This window comes from Mastigoproctus giganteus, chromosome 4, assembly GCF_048544385.1.
Source record: "Mastigoproctus giganteus isolate SK-2022 chromosome 4, ASM4854438v1, whole genome shotgun sequence".
Lineage (NCBI taxonomy): Eukaryota > Metazoa > Arthropoda > Arachnida > Uropygi > Thelyphonidae > Mastigoproctus > Mastigoproctus giganteus.
The window spans coordinates 240,566,431-240,579,527 of NC_143578.1; positions in this window are offsets into that span (position 1 = coordinate 240,566,431).

Sequence of the window (13,097 nt, forward strand, 5' to 3'; positions counted from 1 at the left end):
AAATGGAATTTATCCATCAGATTTCAAGATGGTACTGCCATAATCTTTGCTGATTTTCAAGTAAGTAACTTCTTGTTTTCATATTTTAAAGGTCAGTTGAGGCTTTTTTGTTAGGTAGATATCTTTAATAAAAAATCGGTAAGCAAGTATAGTATACCCTGAGATAGTTTTGCTTTAGGAACACCCCAACCGTGACTTCGTGCAAAGCGCCTGCAGCTACTCCTGCCACATGGGGCACTGCAAAAAGGAAAGAGGAAAAGTGAGAAAGTTACATAAAAATATAATTTATATAGGGGCTGCGTGCCCTGTGGTGAGAAGTTTGTAAATAAATAAATAAATTACACTTACTAGAGTCCAAACTCATGATGATAAGCCACTCCATGACGCATCATCTCTTCGGGCTACCAAAGTTTTTTTTTTTAATAATAAATATACTTTGAATACTATAATAGTTGCAACCGCACAGATATTTTGCACTCAGTCCTGCTAGCTCAAGAGATAGCTTTCGTGCCACCCTAATATTCTTAAGCATCACAAGTTCTACTTCTGTAATGTAGATGCGATTTTTTCCCCTCTGTTCCGTTTTTAGGGGTGTTTTTTAGAGGCGGGTTTCTCTGCTGGTTTCCATAACAGTGGACACTTGATGGTACAGGTTTTGTTGGCATCCAGGACATTTGAGGAATGCTAGCCTTTCGAAGTCTGCGCGGTAGCACAGTGGTATCGTCACCATCCTCCCCACACCGGGTGGAAAGCCCGTCTTTGAACCCCGTCGGTGACGCGAAGAACTTTAAAGAGTATTTTTTCGCTCCGTGGCTGCGTTAGTCGGTCTCAGGCCTAGATAGCAAGATTCCCCCTCCCAGAAACTGGGGTTTTTTCTTTCAGCAAAAAAGGCAAATCGGCCAGAGAACACACCTAATTTACAGACGCAATGGGTATATGCAAGGAATTGCCGGGCAACCCTAATATAATTGTTTGAACCTTATGTGCGACTTTTTAAGTATGCGGTTGGCCCAGATTTTCTTTTCATGCATGACAACGCCACTGCACATAGAGCTCAAGTTGTGGAGGAATATCTTTAAACTGAAGATATCTAAAGACTGCAATGACCAGCACGATCAGCAGACTTAAATCCCATCGAACATGTGTGTGGGACATCCTTGGGGGTCACATTGCACGCTGATAGCCAACTCCTCGGTCACTTGATGAGCTAATATCTGCGCTGTTGGAACATCGAAATTTTTTGCTACCGAATCTTATAGACACCCTTATATCGAGCATGGTTCATCGCTGTCAGGCCTATTTAGCCGTTGGAGGGGATCATGCACCTTATTGATGTTATGTGACCTTTTTGGTAATTCTTATACAACCCTTATAATGTCCCTTGTACCTGTCCGAAGTTTCTCGCTGTCTCCTCATTTCATCGTTATTCTATGGTTCACCATCATACCAAATTTCGTCCCACTTCATCGCAGTTTATACGATTTACACCACATTTTCTATGTGTTCTGTTAGTTTTGTCGAGCAGTGTATTTCCAAGCATGATTTAGTTTGCCATTTTACAATATTCCTAACAGATGGCACCACCAACTAATATAGGAATCGACAATTTATGGCTCCCTTAGATTTAGGACCCTTTTTAATTGGATATCCGGATGTATCACGTCTACTGCCCCTGCCCACCACCTTAAGGACCGGCCTTGGCTCTAACAACAAGTGAAATGGGGCACTCCAAAAGTTTGCTGATCACTAGTTCATTAAAATAAATCTTTCAATATGTTAATCACTGGTGGAAATCACTTTTCAGAACTTGGTGGACCCTATATTTATAATTCTAGGAAGACAGACCTTTAGTTTTTCTTGTATTCTAGACATGAAAATATCTCGTCAAATAATTAAAATACTCTGAACCAATAAGAAAATAATGTATAATTATCAAAAAATTTGTTTTATTTATTTAGCGCCCCTACCCCACCCAGCAAATATGTTTTCAAAAATGTATGCACCAAAACGAAGAGTTTTAAGAATGTTCAGTAATTTATGCTTCGAATTTTTATTTCAGGCATTTGCTGGTTCCTATCTTTGGGCTATATAAAAAAAAATATGGACTTCGACCTGCAGTACTTGATCTAGAAAAACAAGGAGAGCCAAGGCCACTTAAAATCGGAATCTTTCCATCGCACGACTGTTCAATGGTCTCAGTAACCTTGACCCTGCGTGACACCATAAATATACTTATTTTATGATGACTTGGGGTTCAGGGCCCTGATATTAATTAAGCTTGTTTTTTAAAATAATCAGTTGAAACTAGGACACGTGAATATTAAAACCACAAATAATATATCTAAACTGTATTGGAAACAAACAAACAAACAAAAATATACAATAAATTTTGTATTATTATCTCCTCCCCTTTTGGAATGTGCATTGATTAATAATAAGTATAAATACTTTTAAAAATCTAATGTTTATTAAAAATTTTAGGCTATTTGGAATTATAATAAAAATAAAGAATGGTATAGAAAGTCAGTCGGTTTTGTTGGACTGTTTACAGTAAGCATCATGGCAATTAAAGCCACGATGCGCAAATTATATCTCAAAATTTGTACTGTATGGTTAACTCCAAGGACGAAACAACCATACCATCATATCACGGACCAGGCCACAATTTATAATTTCGCCTCTTATTAACTCTTGTTATTTTTCGGGTCGAAAAATTCCAGTTTCTGGAAGGAAATCATATAGCTGTCGCTAGACTACCCTACAAGATGAGAATCGAATCCATGCACTTTGTCTGGTGGTTATGATGGCACTGAGAGAGACAATCAAATAGAACTTTAGGCACTTAAGCCTTTAATATAAGGGAATCACTACAAATCTACATTCTGCACAGCAGCCCAACTAGTATGCCTAGACTGGATCTAACAGACTTCTCAAGATGGTATGATTGTTGGTTGATATTTAGCAGGTGCTACAGCATAGAAGACAGCTATACTTGTAGATCGTTCAAAGTCTGCTGTCATTCGAGTCTTCAATGAATGGAAAAATTCCCGAAAAACATCTGCAATTGTGGCTATAAATACAAGGTTGCGGAGCGAAGTGCTCGACATCTGAAACAGATTGTCAAGTGTTGCCAAAAGACGGGACATTTGACTTCTGCATGTAATGTGGGAACCTCACAAGGGATCGGTACCCACATCATTCGAAGAACCTACAAATTATGCATTACACGGGAGGCCCTCACGAACGGTACTGATATTTGACACTAATTTTTCACTAACTTTGCGTTCCTGAGAAATATGTCAGAACGCAGGTGGACTGGAGGCCAGCCCTGTCGTGTCACTCCTGATTTACGCTTTTCAGCACTCATGGAAGTCAAAATACTGCTGCTACAAGAGCAAGTACATGCTGCTTAAGTAATAATACAAAACTGGACAGTACATACTAGAGCGAGTCAGGCACACTCGACAATATCACACGTTTATTTCTACGAAGAGGGGGTTCTTTAAAGACGATCATCCACCTCGCCAATTGTGTGAAAGAGTGATTTTGAGGAACACGAAGGAAAATGCAAGAATCTGACCTGGCTAACTCAATCCTCGGATCTCAATCCCACTGAGCGTCTGTGTGATGAAATGGATAAGCTTATTCGTTAGCACATTACTGTACCCATATCACTCCAGGAATTGTTTTGTTTTGTTACATGAAGGTCCGTATTCCTTGTGTCACTTTTCAAAACCTTAACTCCATGCCACGATTGGAGCAGTGATTCGGCCAACCACAATTCAACTCTCTATTATGGTCCTAATAATTTGACCAGACAGTGTATTACCATCGCCTTTTCATTCTCAAAATAATATAGAAATCTTTACTGCCTGTGATGATGCAGCAACAATTTTTCAGCTGATTTCATGTTCACTTTGAAGGATTCGACCGAAAAATGTTTCTTCACTAGCTGATGAGGCAATACCTCGGTTATGTCATTGGCTGGCTACCAGGAAATATATATATATATCCATACCTTCGGTATACTTCCGTTTTATGTGGGGTAGACATCTATGGTTCGATAGCTGCTATTACCCTTTGACCCCTCTGCGTCAAAGTTTCAATGCTCAGTTGAGCAGTTTACAAACAACGCTGCTCAGAGAAGCACGACACCGATTAACTACCCTTGCCTATCAATGTCAGAGGTGTTTGTTTCTCCAATGTCTCAGGGCATTCCTCCCTTCAAATTTTACGATTTTTGAAATTGCTTCATATCAGCTATTAAAAACCACACAGATTGCATTGTTTAAACTTCTGGGAAATTATCTTATTTTATATATTTATATATAGAAATTTTGGGCAAAGTAGATCGCTTGTGTTTTGACTAATTGTCCTCTATAAACCCGTCTGACTGTGGTCATGCTGAAGTATAAACAAGAACAATTTGGAAAATAATGAAAATTAACCGCCTATTCTGATGGATCTCCTACGTAGTCTCCTTAATTAACACTGTGTATACCGAATCCAACTTTTGCAAGCTAATAGTTCCTGTGTTGCTTTTTAAAAAATTTCCTCAGTCGTAACAGATCTATGTAGACTTTCAAGGGATCATTAAGCTTTGGAGAAAAAAAACAAACAAACATGGGGAGCTAAATCCAATGAGTGTGGTAGATGGGGACTACAGTGATTGAGGCTCTACAAGGCATTCTTGAGTGAAAACGCAAAGTGTGCAGTCGTGATGTAAGCTCTAAATCCCCGAAGTCCACTTTCTTGGCCATTTTTATCCCATCGCAAATGTAAAACTGTTTTGTGTTATTCCTGGTTCACTTTTTGACCATGCGAAACAAATTCAAAATGAATTACCCTGTAAGCTAAAAAATACCATAAATGTGATCGAGATTGTCCTCTTTGGCCCTTGGAGAAGATGAAGTCTTCCATTGAGAGGAATGGGCCTGTGTTTCCGGGTCATAGAAATCGAAAAGTCGCAACAGGCCACGACGCAGATTCTTCAAAAGGGAAAAATAAAAATCGCAAATGATTATTTGAAGTCCTTTATATGAAGTGCAATTATTCGCTTTGCTCCAACTTTCCCTATAGAATTCCTTTGTCGGTGACATTTATCGGGACATGTTTTGTAGTGAACCGGTTTTTAGGTAAGCTCAACTGTAGGCACGTAATGACAAAACCCTCTCACATTTCAACTGCTGGAGTGTTTTCAATGTTAAATGTAGATATAGCCAACTGATGTATTAAATTTTACTTGAATCTGCTTTGTTGTACTACTGTTGGTCGTCAGCCAATCTGTTACATGATCCTGACACTTTTGTGATAGTACTGTACGTTCTACGAAGGCGTATTATATGTATCATGTCCTTTAGAAGCATTCATTCAGGTAGATTTGCATATTTTCAAGATGTAGATTTAAACCCACAATGAGACAAACTGTATCCTCACCACGGAAGACCAATCTCATTAATACTAACGTATAAATTTAAAATCTTAAATTATTTTTTTAAAGGATGAAAATTATTAAATATTTTAATAAATATATCTAAAAAGTTGGGGATCCGTTCATTTTATCACTTTCTAGCTTTCTCCATCCATTCACTTTCTAGCTTTTTCCATATTACGATGATGGACGTAGGAGGAAAGAAATTGTTTGTTTACGCTTTACTTCCCAAGTAGGACAGCGGAAGGAACGACAGGCCATCGACAGGAATATCCTTTTCAGCAAGGTCATAGTTTTGCGTAGTTTTAAGAGGCGGATCAACGTTACGTTGAACTAGCAAAAGAAAGTTAGATCTTATCTAGAAATAAAGTCGAACTGGCTGAGTGAAAGAGCAGCTTATCACAGCCTATAAGAAGCCCAATAGTAAATAGGGAATGGAAAGATTAGTATTTGCATTCGAACTATCATTTATCAAATTAGGAAATTGAAAATCTGACAAAGCTGGATTCTTATTTAGGGATGGGCACATTGGATTGGATGATTTACCCTACAGATGCGTTAATTCAAGTTGGTGGTTTGAAAGATTTTACAAGTGGATTATAATTCACTTTGACAGTTTGCCTTCTCACTTGAAAACAGACAGCAATTATCTCTACTCTTATACGCTACAACAAGGACGTGAAACAAGGACAGCTTTCTGTCTGTACACTTATCAAGAAAGCCGTATCTTTTGAAAGTCCTTGAAAGGCTTTAAAGGGCGTTTAGTTATCAGCAAAACTGACTTCACTAATTCCGCATTCTCCTTTATGAAAATATCTGCTGTGTTTCTTTTACGCTCGCGCTCATGTGTGTGCGTAAGTGAGGGTGTGGGTGTGCTCGCACGTACCACTGATTTTTTTCTGGTCATAATGATGAACAGAGTTCTCATTCCCAGCATCTCCATAAATTTTTCAGACTTTCTTTCTGCTGATTATTTATTATTATTATTATTATTGTTATATTATTTTTCCCTGATGGGGGTCCAGCCCATGACAGTTACTGCTACTAAGTACATAGGGTGGTTGTTATGTCTGGTGTTACTGTTGGTCGAGGAACTCTCTGACTGTCCTACAGGTGTTCGGGATTGCTACTTTCTGGAGTTCCTTGTCGGTATTCTCTGGGAGACCTGCTGCTGTTAAGCTGTTATTTAGGGCCTTTGGCACCATGGTGGTGTACACGATGATCGGGATGGCCGTTACTTGTTGCATATGCCACATCTCTTTGATCTCCTGTCTTAGGTCTGCGTACTTCTTGATCTTTTTCTCGTGGGTTTTCTAGCGGTTGCCAGTATTGGACAACGCTATATCAATCAGATAGGTAGCCTTTTCTTTCTTTCCACAAGGGTTATGTTCAGTTTGTTCTGCGGGATTGTCTTGTCCGTTGTTGTGGCGCGGTCCCAGTACAGCTTGTGAATTGAGGTCTATTGTACGGCCTGGGGTTCGCTCTTCTAATACGGTTCGCTTTCTTTGATCAACTGGTATTTCCAAATACCGTGGATATGCGGACATGTGTTATAGTACCCACCTGAAGTTAGCTGGCATCATCGACATATGTCATCTGAGACTCCGGGCTCCTTGGCGATATATTTTCTCTAGTTCCTGGTGCTGATTACCTGGTCTTGGATGGCGAGCATGAATCCTTCAGTCTCAGGGAAGAGACTGAAGGATTAATGAGTGGCCTATCTAGTTTTCGTGGGGAATTGATTGGGTCGTCAGAATCGGTAAAGTTCTTGAGTTCGTCCGAATATGAAAGCATATCCGGATGACTGGAAAGAAACGGCTCAAGTGTAACAGCAGAGAACAGGTTGAAGAGAATCCCGCCTAGTGGTGTATTCACGGAGAACGTCATGGCGGGTAACTGCCTATCTTGAAGGATAGCTGATTTAAAATGTAGGATGGATGATTTAAAAACTTTGGAATCCGTTGGGAACACATTTTCTTTAACTTATGCTTATCATTAATAAGTGTGCACATCGAACGCTGATATTAAATGTATCAGCTGTTTCATGCATTGAGACTTCGATTTTCCATGTAACCATATGAACAATGAGTTCATATGGTTACATGGAAACACTTTTCTACCAGGTGTGAGGAGGACGGTGACGATACCTTTTCACCGTCCTCCTCACACCTGGTAGAAAATGCCCGGGTTCGAATCCCGTCGATGACGCAAGGAACTTTAGTGGGCTTTTTTTCACTCCGTGGCTGAGTTAGTCGATCTCAGGCGTAGATAGCAAGGTTCCGCCCCATAAACTGGGTTTTTCGTCCAGCAAACATGCAAATCGACTAATTTACAGGAGACCCTAATGTCATAATTTTTTTTTTTGTCCCCTTTATACACTGAGTGGACAGGAATCGTGATATCTAGCTAGTAACGGGTATGCCCACCTTTCGCCCGGATAAGGGCAGTCACACTGCGAGGTATTGAGTCCAGTTGTTCACGAAAGCTTTCCACAGGTATTTCCATCCATGCTTGCTGCACCGCTGTCCATAATTCCGTCGCATTCCTGATTGGAGGATCCAAAGCTCGAACGGACCTTTCCACAGCATCCCAAAGATGCTCCAAAAAGGGTTCTTGTCCAATGAACGGAGAGGCCATTTCATGGTGGTAAAATCTACGGAATGCTCTTCGAACTACTTTCTAGTCACCACTTTTCTGTGGGAGGTGCATTGTCCTGCTGAAAGAGTCCACTGCCCTGTGGGTGCACAATGGTCTGCAAGGATGGACACGTAATCTGGACCGTTTAGAGATGCGTCTAGACGTACCAGAGGTCCCAACGTGTGCCAGTTGAACACGACCCATACCATTACCGACCGTCCACTTATCTGAAAAGTTCCTTGTTGACATGGCGGGTGCATAGCTTCGAGAAGTTTCCGCCAGATACGTATCCTCCCATCTGCTCGAAATAACTGGAAAAGGGACTCATCGAACCAGGAGACCCGTCTCCTATCATTCAAGGTACCGATGTTCTTTCGCCCAGTTGAGGCGTAGAGTTCTGTGTCGTGGTGTTAGCAATGGGACTCTGGTGGGTCCCATAACCTATTTCTGCTAATAATCGCCTGATGGTCTTGGTGGAGACGTTTCTGGCACCTCCCTCGTTGAAGTCGGCGGTGATTTGTGGCACTGTTGCTCTCCAATTGGCTGAAACAATGCTAGACAGATGGCCACATTCATCCACCACCTTTCTCCACCCACAGCGCTGTCCACGATAAGATGTTATTCCGGAAATGGCGTATTCCTTGTACACTCTTGATATTGTCGAACCCGTATAGTGCAATTTCTGTACCACCTCCACGATAGAGTGACCCATACACCGGGCACCCATCTCTCTTTCAAAGTCGTTTAACTCACTACGTTTATCCAAACTGACATCGAATTACCGTCTACTTGTAATGCACTGTACCTATATACCTGCCAAGCGATGGTTTCGTCCACTAGCGAGAGGGGTGACAGCGTCGCTTTGCCCAGGAACCAGGTATTCTATGAATTCTGTCCTGTCAATGTACTGTCTGTTAATTCCGTGTGTTCTGTGGTCGATTTTATGTTTACTGGACGAAACATCCGATTTTCCCTGAGAAAAAAACATGCTGCTCTCACCCGAGATCGACAAACTCAGCCACGTTGTGAAAAAAAAGCCCATAAAAATTCCTCCCATTATAGCGGTCCTTAAACTTAGGTCTTTACCACCCGGTTTGGGGACAACGTCGATTTTACCAACCGTGCTACCAACGAGGTTCATCAGCTGTCGTAGAAGTTGAAAGCTTAGATTACTTCAAGGAAGAATTAAACATACTATTGGAGGGGTTGAATAGGTGAAATGGGAAGTTGTTTGTTTTTTTTTTTTTTTGGCTGATGCTGTATACGCTTGCTTTCTTGCATCATTCACGAGGTTTTATTTCTGAGCAGGTGCTAAATTGCGTAATTGTGTGTAGTCCAGCGAGCACAGATTTGTGGCATTTAAGACTCAGTAACAATCCCATGTGAACTGCCGTGTGAGATCATACAGTAGTTCACACAGGATCAGCGTATTCTTGGACATTCACTCTCCTGCCATTTACTGGCAGCTCACCAAAAGTTGAGTGGTTGTACGGTGGCACTGCCATCCCGCGAATTAAACAAATCCGAAGCTTACCAGTGGGTACATTTTTGAAAAAAAAATTTGTGTATTAAAAACAAGAATTAATGTATACAGAAAGAGAAATATTTTTTTCGTCTTTAAAGTATATTTCTCCTTTTTCATCTAAATATATTGCGTAGTATTCAGACCGAGAATACTACAGACCGTAGACGTTCTAGGTTCACTCACCAGTTAATGATCCTTGCACTAGAGTAAGGTTAGTTCAATGTATAGACTGTCTAGCAAAGTAATTGATCTTTTCCTGTTTGTGAGCCATTTTTAGATATACAACCTGAAAGCGATGGAATTAAAAAATGTATTTCGTGAATGGAAAAGTTTCCTTACTGTGGAAGAAAGAAGTGGCCAATTTATCATTCAGATAGGACAATAAAATATTCCGCCTGAAATTTTAAAGAAAGATTATGAATCAAAACTTATTTAAGAACTTTCCATTGAGTAAGTTTAATACAAAGATGCTGTTATTCATATTTTTGTTTATGCTTTAATATTTAAAAATGTAGTGCTCCATATCATTATTTTTAAGTCTTGTCGTGTACATGTTTGTGATGTAGGTCAATGTTCCAGTTGCTAATTACGAGGTTCTTTTTCATATCATATTATTTCATAACTTTATTAAATATAGAATGAAATCTCTTTAATTGAACGTAATAGGCAAAGTTCAGTCTTTCTTTTCCAACTCATGTGGAAAAGAGACAAGTGGTCACGTAGACCCTGCTGATAATCGCTTTGCTGATAGTAATATCTGTTAGAAATCTCCAGCACAATAGCTACTTGGGTTTATCACACCTCACCCGAAAACAAACCTTTGTTACTTCATAACTTTGCCCTCGTGGGTAGCACAGATGGTAGGATCGCCGTCCTCCCCACACCAGGTGGAAAAAACCCGATTTTGAGTCCTGTTGATGATGTGGGGAATATTTATGGGCCTTTTCACAACGTGCCTGTGTTAGTCGGTCTCAGGCGAGTGTAGCATGGTTTTTTCCTCCTTGAAAACTCGGGTTCGTCCAGCAAACAGAAAATCAACTTCAGAACGCACGCAATTTACAAACAATATACATGGAGCAATATGGCCTTAGTCGCTGATGCTCCTAAAACCCAACTACAACAACTTCTTAATTTTAACAAAAAAGAAAATCTTTAAAAATTAATTAACTGGTTTTCATACAAATTTTGAATTGTTTGTACGCAGCCTATTAAACAGATTGAAATGAATACTGTCGTATCTTAAAAGTTTTCATCAAGTTTTGCATTTATGAACTACTTTTTTCGTGATAAGCGCGAGTCAAGGTGAACTTTTCAACTTCGCCTCTTGACGTCACTTGTGACTCACAACAAGGAAATACAAACAGAACTGTGGCACTGAAGTTTTGATACATGAAACTTTACTAAGGAAACTTGAGTGTTACATTTTATTTAAACGGAGTGATCTTTCACGAATTATTAATTACCCATCTCTCCTATCATATGATATGAGTCATGTCTTTTGAGGTTAGGCCATACATCATGGCGATATCCAATAATCCTTATTTTGAAAGTACGGCTTTAAAACAGTTTTCGAAATCCACCGGACGAACTTATTTGGCAACGCTCGAGGAGGCATTGGATCTCGTATTGATATAATCTTGTTCTCTGTAATCTGACAGCTGTGACCGGAGGGTGTCCGAGATGTAAGTATGCAGGAGAGATTGGGGGGGGGGGATACTGAGGCCATGTTCTGTTAGAGTTGAGTATATCCTTCCGTGTATACGTCATATTTTAAACTTTCATCAATTCATACACGTTCCCCCATCGTTCCCTAACTATTATCTTCTTTACATCAATGCATCACGAATAATCAAACTAATAGAACAAACTGCAAAATAAAAGAAACCTCTGAATAACTTCCCAATTCAATTAAAAATTACGAGTATATGAAATCTCGGTTTTAACTCAGTGGTGCCCACTTCTAGCTATCCCACTTCCATTTTCTGCCTTGATCACCCACTCACCTCATATATACATTGAGTGATCACCGAATTATGGCCATCTATCTAAAAGCGTGTTGGGCCACCACCGTTCGCACTGATAACAGCCGCTTGTGGCACACAAGAGCAACTGTCTGTTGACGTGTTGCAGCAGGTATTTGGGCTCAACCTACCAACACACTCGTTTTTAGCCCTTCAGTGTGTCCAACCATCGTGTTGTTGACACCACAGCATTCGTCGTCGACAATGATCAACGGCAAGGAGAAGGTGTCTCTTAGGTCGTCTGCTATGGAACGCCATACTTCTGAATGTGCAGCGCATCGTCATTTGGGATATTGTTCTTGCATTCCCCATATGGCAGGGGTCGGCTTTTTGAGTGAAGAGCCATGTTTGATCTAATTAAAAAAAAAAAAAAAAAAACAGAGAATCCGAAGAGCCGCACTTCAGTTCAAGCTGGGGGGAGAGAGTTTTTTAAGAAATGGAATAGAGTGGGAAGGTGTTTTATTAAAAAAATATATACAGTATTTTGAAATATTATTTATTAATAATATTTCTAATTAATGTGACTTTTGCTGCTGAACTTTTGCATGCTGAGAGACTCGCATTGTTCAGACGGTTTCTTGATTTATTTTTAATAAAGTTCATGTTCGAAAGAATTTGCCCACAGAAATTCGTCGAACCAAAAACAGTGAAGTTCAAACGCAAATATTTTCAAATTTATATACTTTTTCGATAAGCTACACCACGCATCGAACACAATTTGATGTTGCTTTTCAACTCATCTATCGGTATCCATTTATGTAGAATTGAAAGGGCAGCTTTTTGCCTCTCTAAATCCTCAATTTCAGTTTTAAGGCATTTTAGTCTTGCACTCCATATGTCCTTGATTTTTAAGTCCTCGAACTCCATTTCAAACTTTGCTTCATGTGGGCTAAAAGAGCCGCAGTTACATGCTCAGCGAGCCGCAGGTTGCCGACCCCTGCCATATGGTATTGCGATGTCAGCTGTCGCACAGTGAGCTGCCGATGAGTCCGTACAACCGTGCTGCACCTTTCACTCACGACGAACATCCACCTTGCGTAATCTTTATAGTTCTGTTGGCGCGAGATGGTTTGACCCGTTCGACACCATTCTTTGTACATCTTAACCACAGTAGGCCGTGAGCAACAGATTTTTTTTTTTTTTTTGGTAGTTGTTGGCGCATCGGCTTCTGTGGCCATAATGCACCTCCCAAGGTTTTTGCAGTACTTTGATCCAAGCCCGAGGCGGGATTCGAACCCGCGACCTTTGGGTTGCCAGGCAGGCACTTTACCCACCCGGCTAGCCCGATCGGCTGTGAACAACAGACAAAACGTGTCCGATATGGAAGTACCCGACGCACTAGACCCCACAACCATGCCCTTTTCAAAAAATATGAATAAAAAAGAAAATAATATGAATAAAATTATGATTAGTACCTAACTTCAAAAGGAGCTATTATGATTGGCAAATGTCATACAGTAAATGCAAAAAATTATATTTTTGT